A 13,483-nucleotide genomic window follows, 5' to 3' on the forward strand; every position below is an offset into this window, starting at 1 on the left:
AATTTCTTGCAGTTTTACAGGTAAGAACAAGGATGTTATTGTTGCACAGGCTGTGCTCTCTGAGCCTTTTAGGACTCCTGCTTTTATTGTGCTCCTTTTTTAAATCATTAACTCAGAGCAGATGAAGATCGCAGCGAAATCAGAGAGAGATAAAGTTTGGGCTCCATCACAGCACCAAGGTGGTCTTTTAATTATACGACAAACACCTCTTGAGCTGTAATGTGCGTACACAGGATTTAATTCTTTGGGTTTGAACATATTTAATTTAAGTTCCCGAGCGTCCTCCTTCTGTGCGTAGCGCTGCTGGGCAGCGCTCCCAGAAGGCGTGTCCAGTGACGTCTCCGAATGGGAAACCTTAAACCTGGCATGTAGTGGGCTGGAGAGGGATTGAGTGGAAATATTACTGACACACCAGCAATGAAGAAGTTCGTGGGGGGAATAACGCGGAGGAATACGCGCCGTGTACATGTGCTGTGCGTTCAATTTCACTTTTACGCTTTCAATTTTCCCTCCGGCATTTATTGACTCTTTGTAGCGACTTTGGAGAAGTAAAGCAGCAGAAACGGCAGCTGACATGTTCCTCTGACAGGTTTGTGACATGGAAAAAAAAAAAAGTGTTGTCTTTTCCACTGAGATGAGCAGAGTCTGAGTCAGAGCGCAGCTGGGGGCAAAGCTTCCACTGTAACAGGTGCAGGTTCCATAAAGTAAATCCTGATCATCCTGGAAAAAGATTTTAAGACGCCCATTTGATTTGTGGGTCAACTTTGCGCATCTCAGAGAGTTCAAGGTTTGACTGATGTGCATTAAACCGCAGTGAGGTCCACCGGGTTTAAGAGACGACTTTCTTCAAATAAGGCGAAAGCTTAAAAAAAAAAAAAGCGTTTAAAATGACTTATTAAGCGTGTAATGAGATTTTATTTATTTTTTACTCTGTAGGAAATGCTCTGTAACCATAAAGTGTCTAATTTTATTGCTTTTAACCAGAACATCTCATTTTGTAAAAAGACTCTTTCTGAGACTGCTTTTAAAACAGTGCAATTTGACCAGAGCTAAAGGGGGGAGATATGATTCATTATCAGATCTCTTGCCTGCAGTTATATTAGTTTCTCCAGTCGTTGAGGAATTTTAATATTTTCCTGAAAAGGTCTGTGAGTCAATATGTGGACGTCCATACTGACTCGCAGAGACATGTTGGTATAGATTATATAAAATAATATCAGTGTATGAGCTCATAGTTGAATTTGGAGAAAATCATACCGCTTAACCTTTGGTTTTCCAGTAGTTTAATGTGGCTTTGACAGTGAGAAACCTTCACACGCTCTCACACGTGAAGAAAAGTTAAGAATGTAAAAATGTAAAAAATGTTTTGAATATGAGTTTTTTTTTATTTCACTCTTGAAAAACTTTCCCAGGCAGATCAAATAATAGAAAGACTGGAATAACACTGAGCTGTAAAGGCTCCTGCTGATGTTTTGTGCCCAATTTCAGTGTCTTATTCAATGAAATGTCTTAGTTGTGAGTATTTTTCATTTGTATTCAAACTGAAAAGGACAAAAAACAAAAATAAAACAAAAAAGATTGGAAATCCAAAGGAAGGAGTCATATGGAGACAAATAGATGAAAACTAGTCCACATTTTTGATTAGAATGATGATAAATTTTCTCATCCCTTTTCCATCTTTTCTCCAAGCCATTCTAATGAGGATGATAGTTTCATTACTCCTTCACAGTTGTACTGCATTCAGCTTAAATCTTCTTAAATCTGTGCATCTAAAATAGAACAAAAAGGTTGCAAGCCACCACATGATGGTGGGTGTAAATCAGCCCAGTCACATCAGTTTAGTTAAGATTCTCCAATATAAAATAGAGTTAATATTCTCATTAGAACTTCTCATGGGTTTTTAGTTTTCTTTTTCTCTCTTGCATTAAAGAAGACCCTTCACGTTGTGTTACAACTTTACTGTAGTTTTAGTGTGAAGATTTGCACTTTAATCTTTAGACGGCCCTGACGATTAGTTTATCACATCAACAAAACTGACTATCTGCTCCTGTTCTTCAGGCCTTACAGTGGATGTAAGTCTGACAGCCTCCTGTCCACAGCCTTGAGACTGCTCACAGTGTAATTATAATCTGGCTGTTACTGTAAATACCAGATTCCATTTCCACTCGCCAATAACTTAGCTGTGTGGGAGATGAAAATATGTGTGTGTGTGTGTGTGTGTGTGTGTGTGTGTGTGTGTGTGTGTGTGTGTGTGTGTGTGTGTGTGTGTGTGTGTGTAGGGGAGGGGGGGGGAATAGAGGGAAGTCCTGTTGCTACTAGAAATAAGATTTCAGGCTCTCGGCACATCCTCTTCCGATCTCCGCTTTTCATTTCCATTGAAAAGAATTCCACAGTTTGGCAACGAAAACTTATCAAGGTCACTCTGCTCAACAGTCCCTGATCCCCCACCCCCTCCACCCAGTCCAGCCCACAGTTAGTACATCTCCCGAGATACATGAGAACACTATGTAACTAAAACATGGCAGTGGTGAGCTGAAAAGACGTGCTGCAGTCTTCCCTTCCCTCCCTGCAGGCAGCTGTAGCAGCAGTAAGAGGAGCGTGTCGTGCCTTGAACTGCATTCACAGAGTGAAGTATCAGAGTGGGATCACGCTGCACGTGTTGATAGCGTTTGTTCAGCTTGTTCGGCTGCACTCTTTAGTCTTAAATCATTTTCAGAAGGAAACTAGTTTCATTTGGCTTCAGGTGTCTGTTAGTCCAAAGCTGTGCATCAAAGTCATGGATTGCAAGTTGAAGACTGGATCTTTGAATTTGTAATGTTGAATTCTTAATGGATAACCCACCCCTCTCAAGTTCCCTGAGCAAAACAGAACTTTAATTAGTGACTGTAGTTTTTGGCGACAGATTGCAGAACTGTGTTTCAGCATGAATGAATTTGGGAACTGAGGAGCTGCCCGCAAGAGCAGAAAAAACTAAATGTAAAATCATTAACATTTAAGTTTTGATGCTCAACAAAAAAATGCACTTGTGTTTTGTAGTTGGAGTAGTTTTCTTCAGGGTGGATGTCTGCATGGAACAGATTGGACAGGCAGAATAGAATGCAAGGAGAGGATAAATAAAAAATACTTGTTGTGACTGTAATTTTTTTCTTTCATAAGGTAGCAGTTTTCTTCAGGACGTTTATCTGCATCTTCAAAGCTCGTTAGCGTAATGCTTCCCACTCACTTTGCTCTCTCTCCCTCCTCCTTCGCTCATCTTTCTCTCCCTCAGGTGTGCCAGGTGGGAGTGATTAATGATAGCTCTGTCCTCTGCTTAACAGAGGATGGGATCTCCCACACCAAGCAGCTTTCCCGAATCCTCCGGTTCCTGCTTCTTTTTAGGGATTTACTTGTTTTCTTTTCCCTTTGGGGATGGATGCTCTGGGAGTCTGTTTTTCGTGGATTCATTTGCTAGTTTAGCCTATCTTTTTCCCAAAACCTCCAGCCTTTCATTCTGTTTAAATAAAATAAGTCTGGTTGGCAAATGGAAACTCGGGTGTGGCGTCCTCTTTATATGTTGCAGTCACTCAGATTAGTCACACCTTTTTTTGTTCTTCTTAGCTGTGGCTGTGACATAGGTGTAAACTTAAATAGGTTTGGTTAGAATGAGAGCAAAGGGTAATAGTAAGAATTGCTAAATTAAAACCTAACTCAGGTTGTAATGAACACAGTGTTACTTGTATTTTAACACCCCTGCTGATGGTGTGACTATCAGCTGCTTTCCGGTTGATCAGGTCACTTGATACATTTTTTGTTTCATATATGATGAAAGGATTTGTTTTAATTTATTTATTATCTGGTGGTTGGTAGTTGACTTTAATTGACATTAGGATTGTTTGATTTTTCTTTTGTTTGTTTCTATTTTGGCCAATTTTCATAGCTTTCATGATTGTTTGACTACATGCTTTGAGATATATTTGAATGTATATTTTGTCATTTATAATTTATGTAGCTCACCTGGGGTTTCAAATGCATCCATCTGAACAAGATCTCGGAAAGACGGATGGTTTATGGGCTGATGATCTTATACTGCAGATTATCTTAATTTGGTGCATAATCTGTTTTTCGGAGGAATTCTCATTAACTCAGCAAAAGCATGAAAAAAATCTGGATGACACTCACTGACGTCAACTTGTGCATCGTGGAGGTGTAACTTATTTTGCAGACAGCATGGCAGGAATAACACAGTGCTCCCAACATATGAGTCCTGTAAGTTGTCACTTCCGGTTAGAACTTGAATAGAAAACAAAGCAAAAACAGGTTGCTTAGATTTGTGAGTTTGGGCCTTTTAGCCTTGAGTTGAAGTGACCAGCATTGTATCCAGGCAACCATATGAAAAACCACTCATGTGATTACATGACTTGAACTAAATCTGTGGGGAGAATTGTGAATCATAGAGTGATTCTACCCCCAAAAAGAGAGCCGCTTGCTTTTCCTGAAACAAGTACAGTGGTAGTGTGTCAGTAAATCTCCATATAATCGGCATGTTTATGCTACGGTTTCAAGGATCAACAGCAATGTTTAATTGAAACAACAGACTTTAAGTACCCTTTGCTCTTGTTAGGACATCAGAAGTGTCAATTTGCAATTTGCAGCAATTTGCAACTTGCCACCTGAAACCTGGAAGAAAATGGCAGTGGATGCAAATAATGAGTTGCCTTAAGTGTAGCGCTTGGGTAACATAAGGTAGTCAAAGCGCCACTGTTCCCATTAAATAAAACCAAAACATTTTCTGTGATTTATAATGCACATGGAGTAGGTGTGTCTGATGGCTTACCATCATGTGCTGGAACATGAGTTATTGTGCTGTTATTGTGTAATAAACCTTTTAATGGCAGATTGCCGGCACCTGTAATCATAACATTATTGAGTAACTGGGTGGCTGTGGTTCAGGACGTAGAGGAGGTATTCTACTAAAGAAGGTTTGAAAAGTTGGTGGTTTGATCCCTGGCTGCTCCAGTCTGTATGCCAAAGTGTCCTTGGGCAAGATACTGAACTCCAGCTTGCTCTCTGGTGCATTAATCAGAGTGTGAATGTGTCTGAATGTTAGATAGAAAGCACTTAGACATAAAAAAATGGCTTGAAGTTCTTGTATGAGTGTGTGTGTGAATGGGAATGAAACATGTTATATCAAGTGCTTTGAATGCTCAGGTAGAATAGATGATATAAGGTGATATACACTATATTGCCTCAGGTATTCACTCACCCATCCAAATCATTGAATTCAGGTGTTCCAGTCACTTCCATGGCCACAGGTGTATAAACCAAGCACCTAGGCATGCAGACTGCTTCTACAAACATTAGTGAAAGAATGGGTCGCTCTCAGGAGCTCAGTGAATACGCTACAGACCTCCAAACTTCATGTGGCCTTCAGCTCAAGAACAGTGTGTAGAGAGCTTCATGGAATAGGTTTCCATCATCAAGCACAATGCAAAGCATCAGCTGCAGTGGTGTAAAGCTCGCTGCCACTGGACTCTAGAGCAGTGGAGACGTGTTCTCTGGAGTGACGAATCACACTTCTCCTTCTGGCAATCTGATGGATGAGTCTGGGTTTTGGTGGTTGCCAGGGGAACGGTATTTGTCTGACTGCATTGTGCCAAGTGTAAAGTTTGGAAGGGGAGGGGGGGGTTATGGTGTGGGGGTGTTTTTCAGGAGCTGGGCTCAGCTCCTTAGTTCCAGTGAAAGGAACTCTTAATGCTTCAGCATACTAAGATATTATGGACAATTTCAGGCTCCCAACTTTGTGGGAACAGTTTGGGGATGGCCCCTTCCTGTTCCAACATGACTGAGCACCAGTGCACAAAGCAGGTCCATAAAGACATGGATGAATGAGTTTGGTGTGGAAGAACTTGACTGGCCTGCACAGAGTCCTGACCTCAACCTGATAGAACACCTTTGGGATGAATTAGAGTGGAGACTGTGAGCCAGGCCTTCTCATCCAACATCAGTGTCTCACCTCACAAATGTGCTTCTGGAAGAATGGTCAAAAATTCCCATAAACACTCCTAAACCTTGTGAAAAGGCTTCCCAGAAGAGTTGAAGCTGTTATAGCTGCAAAGGGTGGGCCAGCTTCATATTAAACCCCATGGATTAAGAAAAGGATGTTACTCAAGTTTATGCGCATGTGAAGGCAGACAAGTGAATACTTTCTTTTTTACATTTTTGGCCACAGCAACTTTTATCAGCAGTGGAAGGAGCTGGGAAATGGGGGAAAGATACAGGGGAAGACACACAGGCAAACTGGCGACAGGCTGGGACTCAAACCCACGCCACCCGCACAGCAACGCAGCATTTGTATGTGATCACCGGCTTCACCACTAAGCCACCCGGGCACCCGATGAGTGAATACTTTTGGCAATATATTGTATAAGAACCAGTCCATTTACCATTTAATAACAAGATTTTAATCACATGAGCACATTTGTTTCCACTCCTGCAGTTTTTGCTTAATTAAATAGGACTATGTTTTGTTTGCTTACAGTAAAGCTCTTCTGCATCTCCAGCAAGCTATCCATGTCCTTGTTGCAGCCTCTGTGAATGTGTTTCACATTGCAGATCAGTGACCCTGATGTCCAGAAAAACCTTTGAATTGTGTTTCTACAATTATATACCTGCCATTTATATTCTTTAGTGTTGCCTCTAAAGAATATATAGTGGAAAAGATGTTAAAGTTGAAGGGCACATCTTGTGCTCATTTCCCATTTTTTATGTTTATTATTTTTTTCTCCTAGCTCTGCATGATTCCCAGTTCAAAGTGTAATTTTGTTATGTGATCCTCTCCCTTTAAACCAACTTTCTCTTGATTGGCTGCCCCTTTCAAACAAAAGATGTGAGCGGGAGGTGGGTGGGGCTTCTTTGATCACAGTCAAAGCTATGGAGATAAATTTGTCTCCAGTGGTTGCCAAATATGTATGGCATAATCCACAACCATAAACTAAGATTTACAAATGTGTACAGCAATTTGTGTGGAATTTCAAGTACTCACAACTGCGTGTTCCAATCTACTCACATTTACAGATCATTTTAAACACATGTAAAATTATTTATATTAGAAATGCTCAAACTTTTTTATTTTGGCCTCATAATGTCTAAAAAATTTTGTGACATTCTTTTCACTCACATGCGGATCATCGAACAGGCTTGCATGATTCACCTTATTAGGTAATTGACCTAAACCAATTATTAGTTGTAGGCGGAAATTACTTTTTCACATAGGGTCAGACAGGTTTGGATAGCTGTTTCCCTTAAATGAAATCATCATTTAAAAACTGCATTTCATATTTATTATTGTAGGATCTTAACCTTACAATATAAAACCCATTGAGGCGACTGTTGTTGTGATTTGGTGCTATATGAATAAAAATGAATCCAATTTCAGATTCAGATATAAAATAATGTAAAATAATTTCATGTGTGTTCAAATTGATTTGTATTGGTGTGTGGATTGTAACACACAGTTGTGAGTACTCAAAATTACACATAAATTGTTGTACATGTTTAGAAATCTTAGTTTATGGTTGTGGATGATGTCAGCTGTGCTCTTGAGATGATCATACTAGGGGATATAACAGTGCCAAGAATAGAAAAATATGTTGGAAGCTGTTTAAAACAGTCATGCTCAGACATGGGTCGGAACATAACCAGTTATTCATAGTATTAAAAATATACATTTAGAGGGACTCAAGCCCACAGTTATAGCCAGATAATGCAGATTACCCACTTTGCTCTCACAAAATCTAACACATTTGCTTAGTTACTTTCTTTGTCACCTTTATTGCTCTATTTTGTGAGGACAACAAGGTGATGCCCAAAGAGGTATTTGCCAAAACTTGGCATATCTCAGCACGATGTACTGTGTGTTCTTTCCAGGAACATTTCAGGAAACTGGACAAGTGGAGGACCAAAAAGTAAAAAATAAGAGATGGCAGAGCTAAAAAAATAAAATAAAAAATACTACTGCAAGTTAATAGTACCTGAAGATCAAGTCCTTAACAAATAAGATAAAAATCCAGAAAAGACCTAACACGGGACCTGAGAGATTCAGTTTAATTCAGTTCAGTATCATTTATATAGCGCCAATTCATAACAGCAGTTGTCTCAAAATGCTTTATATAGTAAGGTAAAGACTCTACAATATTAGAAACCCCAACAATTACACCTCCATGAGCGAGCACTTGGCAACAGTACGAAGGAAAAACTCCTTTTTCACAGGAAGAAACCTCCAGCAGAACCAGGCTCAGGGAGGGGCAGCCGACTGGTTGGGGGTCAGCGAAAAGAGAAGAGAGCAGAGAGAGAAAGGACAAAAGGCAAACTATAGGAAATATAGTAATAATAATATAGTAGTAATAATAATAATTGCTAACAATATGCATCTAGTCTTTCAGTTGACCCATCTACTGTTCTCTGAAGCCTCGTCAGAAAATGTGTCAGTGGTAAACCATTCTTAAGCAAGGGAATGGGGAGAAAAGACTGAAGCATAGTATGCCAAATTACTCAAGAACTGGACTGAAAAGCAATGGCAGCAGGTCTTATGGAGTGATGAATCCAAATTTAACATTTTTGTTTCAAATTGTCATCCATAGCCATCTGTGGGGGGACCAGCAGTGATATACTTTTCTTCAACTTGTGGTCAGCACATTTTTTTGCCTGCCTTTCCTGCCACAAACTCTCACAAACACAGAGTTTTCTGATGGATAGTTATTTAGTTGTATAGTAATTCTCCCTTGAGTTATGTTTACAGACAACAGTTCTAATCATGAAATGTGTTTCTTTCTTTCTTTCTTTCTTTCTTTCTTTCTTTCTTTCTTTCTTTCTTTCTTTCTTTCTTTCTTTCTTTCTTTCTTTCTTTCTTTCTTTCTTTCTTTCAATAACACAAACAGAAAGTTGTGTTGTCATTGTGGAAAAACGAACCAACAACAAAAAGTAATTTTTAGATGAGTCATTCTGAAAGGTTTTTTTTTTTTTTTTGAGTTAATTGGTTTTTTTTAATTAAGCCAGTGCAGGAGTGCCTTAAACCTGCATTATGTATGAAGGCCACCAGACGGCTGCGGCTGCAAAAACACTTTCTTTATTCACCTCTCACTCATTTCTGTTTTCTATGATCTGACCAAAGGCCCCCAACCAGATGGCTGCCCCTCCCTGAGCCTGGTTCTTCCTGTTAAAAGCGAGTTTTTCCTTCCTACTATTGCCAACTGCTTGCCCATAGGGTCTCATTGGATTGTTGAGGTTTTCTCTGTATTATTGTCAAGTCTTTACTTTACAGTATAATTTGCCTTGAGGTGACTATATAAATAAAATTGAATTGAACTGAACTGAAAGTTAGAAATTTGTCGCCTGGCTAACACTCGCAAAGTTGCTAAGTGCCCAGAGAATGCAGCTAGCAGTTCCAGTGAATGGTAAACTCACTGACTATAAAATTAGCGTGGGTTTCTGATATAACAATTTTAAATTAAATTCAAATCAGTACCAGCCCCTGAACTGTAGCTTTTGGCGCTTCTTTTGGCAATTTATTAATTTTTTCCACCCTTGAGCTTCACGTTTATTTGAACTTAAAAAACAGAACAGAAGAATGAGAGAGATTTAACTATTCAGCTCCTGTCATCCTTCATTCTTTCTTCACCCATATGTCTTTCTAGCAAAATGTAGTGTATACTGTAGGTCTGCTGATGTACTGCTGAGTTTGACAGTAAATGTGAAGTTACAGAAATGAAATAACAGAGCAGTGCCATAAATAGGAAAAAGTTGCACAATTGCTCAATCGGTTATTAAAATAGTTTCTAATATTTTTACCTGTACCGTAAGTTTATTTATTTATTTGACTGATCCATCCTTCCATCTTCCTCTACTGATCCAATTCAGGGTTGTGGTGGGGTGGGAGCCTATTCCAGCTGTTACAGGGTGAGCGTTAGGATACACTCTGGACAGATCCCCAATCTGTCACAGGTCTAACACAGAGAGAAAGACAACCAGTCACACTCACATTCATACCTAGAGCCAATTTAGAATCACGAGTTAACCTAACAGACATGCCTTTGGATTGATGATATAGTGATGTATCAAGTTTTAGCACCTGGTGTTAACTGATTTAACATCACCCCTCAGGTATTTTTCATTTAAATTTGGGTTTGGGAAAAAAAATGAAATGCCCTTCACAGGATGTGACTTTTTTTTTTTTGGCTAACTCTGCTACAGTAAATGGAACAAACCTGTCTGGCAGGTAGATGGAACGGCAGCAGTGACAGGTGACAGGTAAAACGACTCCACATCCCGACACCGTAATTCAGCCTGTCCGCTCTGCTGCAGCCTCTCGCTGTCTCGACTTCTCTGCAAAGCAGAAGCAGCAGCTTCCTCCAGCTCCTCCTGCTCCCATGTAATCTGTCGACCTCTTTAATTCAGCGTGCCTCTTGTCCTCCAGCAGCTCCTTGTTGGCTTTGTTAGGGTGAGAGAATGGAGGAATACGGGCTGCCTAATGGTTTAGCTGGGGGTCTTTGTGTTCTGGTATGTGTTACTGGCTGGGAGCCTTTTTCTGAAAGGAGGACCTTCTTTATATATGAGGAATAAACAAGTTTTTAATATACTTCACGGCAAAAACACCCCCTGAAGAAAGATCATCCATTCATGGTCAAGTCTCATGATTTTCCTCGTTAAACCATGACAGCAGTGCATGCTCTGCTTTTCACAGATTGTAAAACTATTTCTTAGTGATTTTTGTAACAAAGATTTTTTGTTTATAGGGACAAACAGACTTTGGCCACATTAGATGAGCCTGGGCCACATACAAGGGTGCAGCACCAAATTGAGTATGAGGTACACCAAATGCAACATTTGACTGGGTATTTATTTATAAAAGTTTATTTTACTTGGAATTTTTAAAATCTGTATGCAGGATCTAGAGGTTAAAAAATGTCATTACCTCACTGGTAAATAACTATGATTTCTATTTTCTTTTTTTTCAGTCATCTTTGTAGTAAAAGTGAAATGTGGATTAGCATTTCTGTACTTCTGTGACAGACTGACATATTCCTGGTAGTAAAGTAAAGTTGGCTTTGGATTCATTATTGTCGTCTTTGATTTTACAAATTTAGGTTTTTCTGCTTGTTTACTGGGCAGGTTCTCTGTGATATGCAAATGAAGCAGTGGAATTAAAGACAGAGTTGCATTAAGACAGTGTCCTTTGACCCCTTGGCGCCTGTCTGGTGGTTTACCATGGAAGGCTGCCATGAACACCAGTCTGTCCAAAGCTCAAACTTCAGCTTTCTGACAGAACAGGCTTTTACATAGCCACTTGGTACAACCCTGAGTGTTGAGCCGCACAGCTTGAAGAATTAAGTGAGTTGTTTATAGTGTTTTTAATGTCTTTTGATTCAGTGCATGCTTACATAGCTAGAACGTCAGGATTTTTTTTTTCTGAGCAATACTGAAAGGCTGCATTAAATTAAATTTGGCAACTCTGAAAAGCTATTCAGATGTGAAATGTCAGCCAGAGTGTTGGCAGTTAGTTTTGCTGTAATTGTGAATCTCCTATTTAGTCTCTGTAACAGTTTAATTTCCAGCCGCATCCGAGCTGCTTGTTCCCTTAAACTTTGATCCGGCCGTGTTTAGCTCTCACAATTCGATTTTCATGGATGCAGTAACACTTTAATTTCGCATTTCAGTTATCAGTAAATTGCGCTCCAACTGTAACAAAAAAGTGTAACTAAACCTTTCAAGCAGAACCAAAGATGCTTTTAGTACTGCATGTACCACAGAGTTTTTTAGTGCTGGTAAAAATGTGTGCTGACGTTTGTGCTAAAACCTGTGCAGGATGTGAAGTCACTACAACACTGACTTTGTTGTTGTTATTTATTGAGGGGCAAAAAAAAAAACGAGAGAAAATTGGCTTCCAAAACAGGATCCGAGTTTCTCACTGTGCAGCCCAGTTGCAGGTGAAAGAAGGCAGGTGGTCATTTTTAGGCCAATGGGGGGCAGAAGAGCTCAGCAGCAAGTCCACACAAATGCGGCTTTAACGCAGTACAAACTTTTAGCACTGATCAGAAAACACACGCAGCAACCTGATGAATGAATCTTTAACTTCATGTGTCTGCGGCTTGGCAGTTCTAAGAGAGTTTCCCTGATTCAAACAGCCGCTTGCTGCTGCTTGAAATGAGGTTGATGTGAGAAATGACGTGCCCTGAGACAAAGATGTGAGAGGCTAAATGGTGGCATTTGGATAATTAAAAATTTGGTACTTCAAGGTAGATGCATTTGAACCAAAATTAAAAGCTTAAAATAGGAGTTGCAGTAACAGTGTAAGCTGCCATGATATCCGATATTAGTGATAAGCCTACTTAGGGACTTCATTTGTTAAGGGCTGGATGGGTTCTTAAGTGAACGTTATCATGTTCGGCATTGTACACATTACCACTGCTGCTTATGGTGCCACGCTTGCACTTCTGCAACTGTATGTTAACAACTAAATTATCAAGAAAGTCACCTTCATAATGGTTTCTTGGACAAATTTCCTGAGTTTACAGTTCAGGCTGTTAAATGTAATACCAGCACATCATGGACAGCAGATGACCCCTGGATATATATCTTTATCTGTTTGCAACACCCTGTGGTTAACAATCGAGGCTGGTGAGCAGTATGACATGGACATCTGACCTGACTTGAAGAGCTGTAGGTTTCAGTTCTTGCTGTCCGCTGCTGTTCAGAAATCCACCAATTAAAGTCAAAGAAGGCTGCATTTCTTGGATGCATTTGTTTTTTGTGAGCAGAAGTGGACAGGCTTTGCCAGCCTGGATGTGAATCTCAGTGGATTTCAAGGGTGTGAATTATGACACAGGCCGTGTTCATAAACATGCTGTGCACATAAGGGTGCATTGTTTTTGCTCAAGGTCACTTTAACCTGACCTTCATCACACACACTGACTGTTGATTGATTGGCATGGGGTCTCCTGGCTAGCCTACAGTAACAATCTTGAACTCCAGAGGTTTTGAAGCTGCTTGGTTTTGTTTGGTAATTCATCCTTTACTCCAAGATGCTTTTTGCATACATAACATTTGCATGTAATTGTGACCTTTGGTCTCAGCTGCCAGTATTAAAGTCTCTTAAAATGTAGCTTTATGTCTATACTTGCAAAACACAACTGCATTTCAGAAAACAAAAATCACTTTCACTTTCAAAAGCATTTCATGGAAAAATTAGAGGGACCCCGGGTCCTTGGAAAAAGCTTGATATAACTTGTTTCTGTTTCTGTACTACTCTCTGTCTCTGTCTCCTCGCACTTATTTGAAAAGATGAAAGAAGAGATTTGAAACAAAACACAAAAGAATATTTGTTATATAGTATCATGCATTTCCTTAAATGTTGCCATATTTTGCTTTTTGATGCCTTTTTTGACCTCAAGGCTACACTAGCCATGGAACTCGTGCATTTTCCCATTTCTAGCTTACCCATCAATCTTAA

General features: G+C 39.7%; 1 protein-coding gene across 3 annotated transcripts in view; it reads left to right on the forward strand.

The window, feature by feature from the left end:
- The first annotated feature begins 403 nt into the window (after positions 1 to 403).
- The window catches only part of esr2b (estrogen receptor 2b), a 42,717-nt gene continuing 29,637 nt past the window's right edge, over positions 404 to 13,483 (forward strand). Inside the window, exon 1 of one of the 3 annotated variants that reach the window (XM_030718158.1) lies at positions 404 to 589. The gene's annotated coding sequence lies outside the window, so the exon portion shown is untranslated. Of the gene's footprint in view, positions 590 to 11,303; positions 11,365 to 13,483 lie in introns of those variants that run through there. The other 2 variants (XM_030718159.1, XM_030718160.1) reach the window with 2 other exon arrangements.

Source organism: Archocentrus centrarchus, chromosome 22, assembly GCF_007364275.1.
Source record: "Archocentrus centrarchus isolate MPI-CPG fArcCen1 chromosome 22, fArcCen1, whole genome shotgun sequence".
Classification (NCBI taxonomy): domain Eukaryota; kingdom Metazoa; phylum Chordata; class Actinopteri; order Cichliformes; family Cichlidae; genus Archocentrus; species Archocentrus centrarchus.